The sequence below is a fragment of the Lycium ferocissimum genome, chromosome 1 (assembly GCF_029784015.1).
Source record: "Lycium ferocissimum isolate CSIRO_LF1 chromosome 1, AGI_CSIRO_Lferr_CH_V1, whole genome shotgun sequence".
Taxonomy (NCBI): domain Eukaryota; kingdom Viridiplantae; phylum Streptophyta; class Magnoliopsida; order Solanales; family Solanaceae; genus Lycium; species Lycium ferocissimum.
Genome location: NC_081342.1, coordinates 71,551,506 through 71,564,367, shown reverse-complemented (window position 1 = coordinate 71,564,367; position 12,862 = coordinate 71,551,506). Strand labels below are relative to the sequence as shown.

General features: G+C 40.0%; 1 pseudogene; it reads left to right on the top strand.

Moving 5' to 3' along the window:
• Nucleotides 1-4,168: 4,168 nt before the first annotated feature.
• On the top strand, nucleotides 4,169-8,612 carry LOC132067346 (trehalase-like; annotated as a pseudogene).
• The last annotated feature ends 4,250 nt before the right edge of the window (nucleotides 8,613-12,862 follow it).

Below are 12,862 nucleotides of genomic sequence, written 5' to 3'. Positions count from 1 at the left end.
GTCCGTATGCAGAGTCCAAATGCCCGTGGTTTCTCCCGAGGTCAGCAGAAGTTCCTTTTCGACCTCGGGGACCATAGCTGGGGCAAAGTCGGCCACGAAGTCGGCCAAGATTTGGGATTTGATGGCCGTTCGGGGTTTATATTCGATGTCGTAACCGCTAATTTCTACAGCCCATTTTGTTAACCTACCGGACAGCTCCGGTTTGTGCATGATATTTTTCAAAGGGTAAGTGGTCACTACACGTATAGGATGGCATTGAAAATAAGGTTTGAGTTTTACGGAGGCGCTTACCAATGCTAATGCCAATTTTTCCAAATGAGGATCCGGGCTTCCGTATCCCCCAAAGTTCTACTCACATAATAGACAGGGAATTGCGTACCTGATTCTTCTCGGACCAAAACGCCACTTACCGCTACTTTGGAGACAGCTAGGTAGAGGAAAAGCGGCTCGTCGGCCTTCGGTGTGTGCAGCAACGGGGGGCTGGTCAAATACCTTTTCAACTCCCGTAGAGCCTCTTGACACTCCGGTGTCCAAACGAAGTCGTTCTTCTTTTCTGAGCAAGGAGAAGAAACGGTGACACTTGTCGGAGGACCTCGATATGAAGCGACTCAGCGCCGCTATTCTTCCGGTGAGCCTTTGCACCCCTTTTATGTTGTTCACAACCTCGATGTCCTCGATGGCTTTGATTTTGTCGGGTTAATTTCGATTCCCCGGTTTGACACCATGAAGCCCAAAAATTTGCCGGACCTTACCCCGAAGGCACATTTTTCCGGGTTAAGCTTCATGTTGTATCTGCGGAGCACATCGAAGGCTTCCTGCAAATGCTTTAAATGGTCCTCTGTTTCCAGGGACTTAACAACCATATCGTCAATATAAACTTCCATTGTTTTCCCTATTTGTTCTTCGAACATTTCGTTAACTAGGCGTTGGTAAGTTGCACCGGCATTTTTTAATCCGAAAGGCATGACGTTATAGCAGTAAGTCCCATAACGGGTAATGAAGGATGTTTTCTCTTGATCCTCCGGGTGCATCCTGATTTGGTTATACCCGGAGTAAGCGTCGAGAAAACTTAACATTTCATGTCCGGCCGTGGCATCGATCATTCTATCGATGTGCGGCAACGGAAATGAATCCTTCGGGCACGCCTTGTTTAAATCTTTATAATCGACACACATCCGAAGTTTATTACCTTTTTTGGGCACCACCACCACGTTAGCAAGCCAATACGGGTATTTTACCTCCCGGATGGAACCTATATTTAAAAGCTTTGTTACCTCATCTTTCACGAAGGCGTGTTTTGGCTCCGCCATAGGCCTCCTTTTTTGCTTTACCGGGAAAAACTTTCCGTCCAAGCTGAGTTTGTGTGATGCTATTTCCGGTGATATACCTGTCATATCTATATGCGACCATGCAGAGCAATCAACGTTAGCTCGAAGAAACTTAATTAATTTGCGCCTAAGCTCCGGGGTAAGCCCCGTGCCCAGGTATACCTTCCTGTCTGGTAAGAACTCGAATAGGATGATCTGCTCCAGTTCCTCTATGGTCGATTTGGTTGCGTCCGAGTCGTCCGGCATGACAAAAGACCTAGGTACCCCGAAGTCATCCTCTCCGTACACCGGATCCGCCCCGGTATTCTTTGATTGCTATTGGGGGCTTCCCTCCGGTTATACCCCTTTCTTCGTGAGCGGTTCTTTAGGCGGGGGCCGATTCCTCTACGACGAACATCTCCTTTCTCTGCGGGCTGCTCACCGCGGATGGTTTTCACTCCCTCTAGGGTGGGGAATTTCAGCAATTGATGCAGCGTTGAAGGTACCGCCCTCATGCTATGTATCCAAGGTCTGCCCAATAGCGCATTGTACTTCATGTCCCCTTCGATCACGTAGAACAAAGTTTGTTGAATGGCGGCTTCAATGTTCACGGGCAGTGAGATCTCCCCTTTCGTGGTTTCGCTTGCCATGTTGAACCCGCTGAGTACCCGGGTTGCCGGTACGATCCGATCGAGCAGTCCTAACTGTTCGACCACTCTCCATCGAATGATGTTGGCTGAGCTACCTGGGTCAATCAAGATACGTTTAACCTTAGTTTTAAAGATAAGTACAGAAATTACCAACGCATCATTGTGCGGTTGAATGATGCCCTCTGCGTCCCCGTCGTCGAAAGAGATGGAACCTCCGGGTAAATGATCTCGGGTACGTTTTTCCCGAACAATGGAAATCTTTGTCCGCTTCATTACCGGAAACCGAGGGATGTCAATACCCCCGACTATCATATTGATTATATGCTGGTGTTCAACTGGTTCGACCCTCTGATGAACTTCCCTTTCCTTATAATGGTTTTTGGCTCGCTCGCTCAATAGACCTCGGAGGTGGCCGTTTTTCAACAACCGGGCTACCTCCTCTCTCAACTGGCGGCAATCCTCAGTCTTGTGACCGTGGGTCCCGTGATATTCACAAACCATGCTCGGATCCCGTTGCCCCGGATCTGTCCTTAGTGGTTTCGGCCACCGCACATCCGGGCACGACCGATGGCCGAGACAAGATCCGAATCGACGTTGAAGTTGTACTCCGAAATCCTTGGAGGCCTTTATTCTTGGCCGAACTTCCGGTATCTCTTCGAACGAGAGCCCCACGTTTAACGGGCGCGCGTCCAGCTTGCTACCTCGACCTGAGAAGTGGCTCGGGCCTTCCCTTGGCTTTTCCGACCTGGAATTTGATCGCTCCGGGTGCGAGTATGGCCGAAACCTTTCTTTAGATGATTCGGACTTTGCTTCATAACCCTTCCTCGGCTTCTCGAAACCTCTGTCCGCCTTCAACTTTATCGGGGAGAGCTCGAACTGATCATCCTCTACCCGAATCTTCGATTCATACCGATTGTGGACATCGGCCCATGTTACGGCCTCGTATTCCAGCAAATTCTCCTTCAACTTGGCCGAGGCAACCGAGCTTAGCATGTTGAGCCCTTTCGTGAAAGCTTGTGCGGCCCATTCCTCTGGCACCGAGGGTAATTCCATCCGTTCCCTCTGGAACCGGGTCACGAACTCCCTTAGTAACTCATCGTCCCTTTGAGTTATCCGGAAGATGTCGGCCTTACGGGCTGCACCTTGATGGCACCGCGTGTGCCTTTACGAAGGCGTCGGCCCGAAGATTTCGAACGAAGTGATCGAGTGCTCGGGTAGATGGTCATACCATGTCAGCGCTCCCTTCGACAGAGTTTCCCCAAATTTTTTCAGCAATACCGACTCAATTTCATCTTCTTCCATATCATTGCCTTTTATGGCGCAAGTATATGAGGTCACGTGCTCGTGCGGGTCCGTGGTGCCGTTGTACTTCTGGATGTCGGGCATTTTGAACCTCTTCGGGATCAGTTTCGGGGCCGCGCTTGGTGGAAAAGGCCTTTGGATGTACCTTTTCGAATTCGGCCCCTTCAGTAAAGGTGGAGCCCGGTATCTGGTCCACCCGAGAATTGTATGTCTCGACTCTCTTCTCGGTCGAATCCACCCGCTTTGCCAAAGTCTCAAGCATCTTCAGGACCTCGGTGGAGGAACCGGCCCTAGAATCATTACTCTCGACCATCCGTGGCTCGTTCCTTCCAATTTCCACTGTACCCTTAGCCTTTTCCGGCCCAGCTTCACCTTGTCCACTTTGCAACCGGGCAATCGCCATTCCTTGCTCGGCGATTGCTGCTCTTTGTTCCTGCAACATCTCGAAAATCAGACGCAAATTAATGCCGTCATTTGGTGCCTCCGGTTCCCTCTGGCTTTGGGTCCGAGACAATGTGACGGAGTTATGGGTTCTTAGAGGATCAGTGGCCGGTAGGGCGGCATTCTCTTGATCCACGGTGTTTTGTCGATTGAGCCTCTCCCTCGAGTTAATGGGGTTCGGGTCAGCAAGATTTGGTAATCCCCGTGGTTCGCTCCCCTCATTTTCTGCCACAATTTCGGTGTTATTAACGTGACCAGATTGTCCGACGTCAGCCATAGGCGTTACGATTTAGATGAGTTTGATAAAAATCAAGACTAAGAACTATTATCCTAGCCCCACGGTGGGCGCCAAACTGTTTACCCCGAAATCGGATAATCAATTGAATTTGTAAGCGGGTATAGGATATGTACTTGGATCTTGGTATGTATGAAATGGAGAGAGTATATATTCAAGAGTTCTCTAGTGAAATGGCTAATAGTGGCGATTTGTTTGCGAATATAATCACGTGTGGACAATATGGAGTACTTGATGGATTAAATCATACTATAAACTTGAACAAAACAGCCTTGGCCGAATTAGAAACTGAAGGAAAGATTGTATATATATGATCTATTCTATTACAAGTGTTCTTGGAGAAGTTAAGGAAGCAACCCCTTCAAGGGGTGAGGATATGCCCTATTTATAGTGTAACTTCTTCAAGTCTCATACAATTGTGAACCAATAAACTAATGATTTCAAGGACAAACCTGCGCAGATTTGGTGGGATTGGACTGACGGCGCCGTCTGACACACGTTTGGCAGGTAACTGACCGTGACAGCATGTCACTGGCGCGAAGTTCCCATTCACCGGTTATTCGGACCAACGGCCATTCGGGTCAACGGCCACGAATGCTCGAATCGGAGGATGCGGCCGTTTCGATCACGGGGAAGACAGACTCGTTCAACTCTGGTATAGGCGTTTTCCCAGAAAAGGACCGGGTAGCATCCGGTGTGTTCTCGTACCTCTTCCATCACCGGTGAACCTCACAACCGGACGGGATCATATCCGGTTTTCCCGTATACACCATTGTCTTACGAATTTTTATGAGTAATTTATCTGTGCGGTTTCAAATTCTCTAAATATGTATAAAAGATGATGTCGGTTCGGCAATAAACTTTTCCCTAATTTATTGAAAGATCAAATTAGGGTTCTGAATTTCAGTACTTTTTGTATGTGGAGTCGTTAGGTGTTTTTTTCTTGATAGATTAATTTTGCTACAATTTCTAGGTATGCAGAAAATTTTATGTATTGAAAACCATTATGTGTTTACAGGAATGACTAAAGGAAAACCATTATGTGTCAAAGCTAGTGTTCTTTGAATGTGAAAATCTGATGCAATTAACTAATGACTTAGTTTTCCAATTCAACCTCTATGTAGTTGTGATTCATTTGTTGAGTTAATATTATTTGAGTTAACTTACATTCACTTGTTGAAAATATTATTAATGAAGAAAATATCCGATCCCATTAGTCTGAAACTAGAGCAATTGATATTTTGATTTTGTTGGCTATCATAATATTGGTTTGGTTGAGGCTCAAATATGGCATCTTTGGTTATAGAAGAAAAAGGTTTTTTTCGACGACTTCAAAACCAGTAATTTAAGCAGGAAAGTGATTGATAATGTATTGGAAAGAACAGAGTTGTACACTTTGCTTCCATTGAAAACTCCGGTTATTATATCGGGATCGCGGTTTATTACTGGGATCCTTATTGGGTAATAAGGTTAGTCTATTTTCTTGTGTTTAATGTTGTTAGTCATCTTTTGCTATATGTTAATTTTTCATTGATGCTTTTGCTTGTTTTTTCATGAATAATTGATAAATTGAAGTGAAGAAAAAAAGTGAGACTACATTTTTATCAAGATCCAATTGCTTTGCTTTGCAAAGAGATCATATTGCTAAATTTGAACGCCGACACAAAGGTATTAGTATAATGAACATTATATACTATTCTGTCCTTTGAAATGTCCTTTGAAAAGGAGCCTAATCCTCACAATTCAGCCAAGATGGCGGTTGCCATAGAATTTCTGCATAATCACGGAATGATATCAGTGACCCAAGTTAACCATCTTCTACGATAAACACACCTGTGTTATGACTTGTGATCTAGCTTTTGCATAAATGCACTACTAACAGCGTTAGAGTGATTTGGGTCGTCCTAACATTGTCTCAAAATCATCAAAATCCAATTTTTATGGTCTCAAGATTTGGGTCGTCCTAACATGTTTGACATCATTTCAAGAATTCAATTTTATTGAACTATTCATATCGTAACCTTTAATGTGGTTTTTCTACCCAATCAACCTAGTTAACTGGTACAAAGGTTGTATGTAGAACAAAGTTGGGCATTAATAAAGATTCTCTTTTCTATGTTATTGATCTGCATCAACTTAAATGTGACTCAGCAACAAAGTTGGGTGTTTTTTTAAGTGATAGAAATGGGGAAAAAAGTAAAAAACCAGGAAAAAGATAAATATAAATGCTTGGCAGAGGAAGCGCCACGTCACCGGGCCTTTGTCCTGGCTTTATATAGATATATAGATTGAACTAGCTGAACAGCAATCTAGTCTCATCGTTTAGTGTTTTCTATAATTTAACTAGCTAAATAACGATCTAGTCTTATTGTCAGGTGTTTTCTATAATTTAACTAGCTGAACAACAATCTACTCTTATCATTATGTATTTTCTATGAAGTGATGATGTTGCAATGTCGCATACTGTGATACTTCCTGGTTTTTATGCACTCTTTTTCCTTTTAATAGTTGTCTTTTGCTCTGAGAAAATCTTATACGTTAGACATATTTTTGATGTAGGGGCTTGTTAGCAAGCAAGATGTATGAAACTGCAAAAGGAATTGTGACTAATCTGATCTCTTTGATAGATCAATTTGGTTATGTTCTTAATGGTGCACGAGCATACTGCAGTAACAGAAGGCAAGTATCCTTTATCAGGATTCATAAAACTTACAGCTATTAAGAACAATCGAAAAATAAAACTAAGAGTTGTTAAGATGCTTTAACTTGTACTATAAATTTTCTCCTTACCAAATCAACAATAACAACATACCCAGTGAAATCCCACAAAGTGGGGATTTCTCCTTACCAAATCATGCACATAAATGTGATGGAGGGAGTAACTGTATCTCTCTCATGTCTTAGCCTTTGTTTTCTGGAAAATTAGGATGTCTGCTTGTAATTAGGTTTCCCTAGTATATTTCGTATTGGTTTTTTTTTTTTTTTTTGGAGGTCAGCATGGGTGGTGAGGGTGTTGGGTATTTTCTGGAAAACCATACTGTGTGTATAAGACTATAAGCTATGTTTATATGCAAAAAAAGTATCCAATGTGAGCTCTTATCATGCTGTGCATGTTCTTGTTAATTTACTATAATTTTTAGGCTTTGTTATAGTTCTTCTAAATTGTTTTTTATTGGAAGCCTACACGGAACAGCGGAAGACTTTACTTTCCTGTCATTCTCAACTTTTTTTTTTGTTCAAGGAATACATAAAGTGACTATTCAGGGATCAAACCACGGCTTGAGTCGGTACTATGCTATGTGGAATAAACCCCGACCAGAATTGTCAACTATTATAAGGCTCCATAACTCATATTACTGACTTGGGTTTAACATGACCTTTGTACAAGTGTAAATTACATGTTCTTTTTTACTTTTTAATTGATATAGGACAGTGAAACAGCTTCCAAACTCCCAAATATATGTGAAAAAAGAGAATTATATCGTGAGCTGGCTTCAGCTGCTGAAAGCGGCTGGGATTTTAGTTCAAGATGGATGAGGTAGCACTTTATTCATTTATTTTTCAGTATAGTTGGTAATGCAGAACATGACAAACATCTTCTATTGCAGGAACAAATCTGATATCACAACAACTTGTACAACATCGATTGTGCCAGTTGATTTGAATGCATTCCTTCTGAAGGTAATTCTCTAAACATTAGGCCTTATAAGTGAGACCTTGCATATAAACCTGGCTTTAAAATTTGTTATAGCTGGAACTGGACATAGCCTTTCTAGCAAATCTTATTGGAGAAAGTAGCACTATTACACAGAGACTTCTCAAAACTATGTTGCTCGGGCTCTTCAAAAATGCCGATGGGTGTGTGTCGGATACTCCAAAAATAGTGTATTTTTGGAGGATCCGATACGGGTGCAGCAGCATTTTTGGAGAGTTCGAGCAACATAGTCTCAAAATACACAAAAGGCCATGAACTGTATCTTTTGGGGGCAATGGCTTGATTACTGGCTTACCAACAGCAACACATCCGAGGTGGTATCTCTTGCATAAACCGGTAATCGTAGATGCATCTTGTTAAATATTCTTCTTCTGTGAACCATAGATGTATCTTGTTAAAATTTGTTTAGTACAATAGATGCTAGATTCTTAAAGCTCTCTTATTAATTAGTTCAGTGGATTAATAAGTTCAGCTAGTTACTGCTATATTGAGGATATTTTAATTGTTGGAGATTCTATTCACTTTAGACTATGGAAGTTTGCTAGTTGGCTAAACTTTAAATTATTGCTGCTCATTAGTGTAGTTATTTTTTTTAGATAATTCATTGAGAATAGTCATGTTTTTCATATGGACAGAGGTGGCAGGTGGTGTATCAAAAAGGTACTACGGGCTTGGAGTATAGTGTTCCTCGTGTCGTCCGTCGCCATGTTGAATGATGCTTCTACTTCACAAAATTTGGAAGAAATGGCAGCGATGCCAAAACATATTACAATGCTGACCTGGAAACAACCGAAGCTAACTTTGCTAAAATGAAAGAGTTCATGAAGAAGCACATGACTCAATTTGATGATGAGAAAGAGACTCAATTTGATGATGAGAAAGAGACTGAATTTGATGAGTAGTTTGTTGTGGTTGTTTGAGACAATATGGGATGTTTGAGACTTTATGGGATGTTTAGACTTGATTGTTGTGGTTGTTTATTAGCTAGTTAGACTCGATTTGAATGATTTTGAATTTTTAGACTTGATTTTGCAGTGGATAGTTTAGTTTGGTTGTTTAATGGGGTTTCAATGTTTAACGCTTTACTTATTTGATTTTTTTTTTTTATGACATGGAACCCGCGGCAGCTCGCCACTTCGGGTGCGCACGGGGGCAAATACGAACCGTACAATAGCTCGCAAACTACCTTTGGAGAGATAACCCGCACTAGGCAAACCCAGTGCGACGAGCTCGACCCAGAAGGCAAATTCTCTGCTTTCGTAGGCAGGGGGTTTCCACTATTTTTAAGTCATTTGGCTATCAAAATTTTCCGACAACTGTAGTCGGGAATTTTTTTTAGACATTGTAGTTTCCGATTACTCTAAAACAGTCGGAAAGTAGTTCGAAAATTGGATTTTCTGACTACCTTCTGACTATTTCAGTAGTCGGAAAGCAGAAGGCAGTGATTTTCTGGTAGTAACGTGTATAACAACCATTCTCTATAACAATAAAAAAAATCAGACGCCATGATGCTGTTATAGAGAGGTTTAAACTTATTTGGCACTCAATTATTCCATTAATATAATTAATGAATTAACTTTAAAAATTTGACTACATTTCAAAGTGATAACTTTAAAAAAGGATTTGGTTTGAAAACCTTGGGCCTTTTACGGCAAAATGGACCATTGCTTAGGCCAAAATTCTTTGAGGCAAATAGGAATTTTTACTTGTTGTAGCTTCTTTTAAGACCTAATTATTAATAATAACTATCCTTTTATTTAATTATAATTAGTAGCTAATTCACTTTTCTAAATTATAATTGGTAGCTATATCAAAATACATACCCAAATACATATATCTTTTTCTATTCCCACTTACTATCCATTTCAGATTTTCCATCCTCTCAAAATCCTAAAAAACTCTCTCTCCCTCCTCACTACAACCGCCGCCGCCACAGTCTCGGAGCTCCGGCGACGACTCTAGTGGATCCCAACCAAAACTACCGCCTCTCTCTCTCTCTCCCCTTCTCTCATCTGGACCGGCTTTGAACATTTGAAGACGAACCTCAGCGTCGCCGTAGATGGCAGCGTGAAACGGCGGAGAGAATCAGATCTACTTCCAGATCTGGTCGATTTCCGGCGTCGGCGCATCCAAATACAACTAATTCACTCGCAGACCAACTGATCTTCTACATATTATACATCATCATTAATCTTCTTTCCTTTATGTACCTGGCTCAGATCGGCGGATTTGAGTGTTTTTTGTATTTTTGAGTGTATTTGGCTGAATATATGAACAATATATATCTCAGATATGGCCGGAAATGGCTCAGATTTAGCTAGCTCAGATCTGCGGATTTGAGTTTTTTTTTGTATTTTTTGAGTTTTTTTTGTTAACAGTGTATTTGGCTGAATATACGAACAGTGTATTTCGTTGAATATATGAACATATGTATTTGGCTGAATATATGAACAGTGTTTTCAAATACACGGAAATTTAAATGTATTTGGCTTCATATGTAGTTTGAATGTACACAATGTATTTGACATTTTGTTGAAATCCATTCAAATACATTGAATATATGAACAGTGTTTTCAAATACACAAATTTTTGAATGTATTTGGCTTCATATGTAGTTTGAATGTACACAATGTATTTGAAATTTTGTTGAAATGACATCAAATACAACGAAAACCCATAAATGTAGCTTTTAATCAGTATGTATTTGAAAACAAACAAATACACCCGTTAAAATACATATGTTCATTAAATAGTAGCTATATTGATAATATTGAAAAAGGTAAAGCCTACTAAAGCGTGAGGCACCTACTAAAGGATAGCTATTCATGTAAGTTTACCCAAATAAGAAACAAATCCGACCGTGCTGATCTAAATACACCAGTGTCATCTCAAATGTTGAACTATGGAAAATCATTGAATAGAGAATCATTTGAGCTAAAACGTTAGTGCACAGAATCAATAATGACTGAAAATCTTTCTCCTTGTTCAAAAACGTTGCTTAAAAAATGATTCCCAAAACTTTGCTTATTAATTGACTCACTGACTTCATTAAAGTAGTTGTGTTAATTTAAGGTAGAATAGTCTAGTAGACCCCTGTACTTGTCCAGAATTGTCATGCCGGTGTTCGTACTTACGAATTTGTCAACCAAACTCTTCTACCCTTTGAAACTGAACATTTTAAACCCCACTCATCCTATGTGGCATTTTTTAAGGAAGTGCGTGTGATATACTCGTTTAAGGAGAGTGAGGCCTATTGAAAAGGCACCAACAACTATTTTTTGGTGTCATCTTCTTCCCCAATGTTCATCCTCCATTGTTGAACAAAAATGAGCTCTTTTCTTGACTTTTTTTTCTCTCTCTAGTTTTTTCTGTCCAATTCTTTCTCCCCTCCCCAATCTTCTTTGTTTCTCAAACCTGAATCTTTATCATGAATATAGAATCCTTTGGCCAATAATCCAAATCTTCTTTACAAATTCGATGATATGACCTCTTTGTAGAAGGGAATTAAACCCATCAAAATATCAAAAATGGGTCAATCAAAAGATCCTCAAAAATCACCACACGTCAAAATTAATCCATAAAGGATTTTGAAGTAGAAATTATGCATCTTTTACCAATTAATACTTTCAAAAGATTTGAGTTTTTTGAGAAAATTTAGCCTCAAATTTTAAAAATCAAACAAGACGAGACTTTTTTCCAAATCAGTAAAAAAAGAAGAAAACAGTGATTATTCTCCCACTTTTCTATCTGGACAAAAAAATTAATTATTTTAGGGGAGAGAGAGAAATCAATGGGGAGAGGATTAATGGTTGAAGCTTTTTTTATTATTTGATTTTAATTATTTTTAATTTGCCATGTGACATGGCATCTAGAAAGTAAACTTATAAGAATGTGACTTGTATGATGGTAACGAGAGGCAGATAACATGAAACTTAACTTGGAACAATAACCTAAACATGGAATGCAAACTTGGGAGAGATTTGACGCCCAAGGAATTATGATATGATTCGATTTTAATCATTACAGTTAAGTACTTGTAGCTTAAATAGTGTTTAAGGCTATGAACATCAATAGTAGCAAACATGGAATGCAAACTTAGGAGAGATTTGACGTATTAAACATTTCAGATTGTACTCTAATTCAAGATTTAACTTGTGAACATACTTGTATAAATAGAGGGATCCAGAAAGCAATTTGGTTTTAACCTTAAAATTTAGACTGATTAATGCAAGTATGAACAAAAAGGTTCTTTCCAGATTGAACATGGTTTATTAAAATCTATATATATGCATGATCTCTAAGTTGCTCATATTATGTCATTTGAAGTTAACTAAGAGTACTTTAGCAAAACACACCTCATCTTTGATGCTTGATTGGACGGATGAACAAAAGCTTTAAACTTAATTACTTGCCACAGATTTAAGAAGGCTGAACTATCCTACCCTTACACATGATCCAGTATTCAGAAAGAAAAACTCTTGAAGAATTGTTCACTTTCAAACAGATATTCAGGGAAACATAATGACTTAAAGGCTTAAGTTTGACAACTCTTAAACCTTTTGGAAGATGTTTGGCAAAACATGTATCTAAAGATCGGAAAAGGGTCAAATATACCCCTCTACATATATCTATCTACTTTGATTTATTGTTGAACTTAACCCCCCGTTATACTTTTTCGTCATACGTGCCCCTACCGTCTAGTGAAGTTCTAAATTTGCCCTTACTTTGACTGAGGAGACACGTGGCATCGTCTGAGTGAAAAACCGAACCCATTGATTAAAAACTCAACCCCATTAATTTGACCCATAACCCGATCCGACCCTTTCACAAATTAATTGCCCCTATTCGTTGTCTTCTCCGCCAAGCCTGGTTCCATTCCCAATTCCCCTCTTCACCATTGTTATCAAACCAGCACAACTCCACTATCATTTCCTCCTCCATTTCTCATTTTGATTTCAAAAGACAACTTCAAAAATTCCACTATAAAAAGCTGCTACAATCATAGAAGAAGCAACAGTGAAAACTGAATAACACCCTCCATTTTTTCTAGTGGTGGAACTCATCATCCGGGTTTATTTTTCTATTGGTGAAGCCTCAAACTTTGATGGTAAGAAAAGCTTCCATTGATAATTTTATTAAAAGGGGTGGTTCC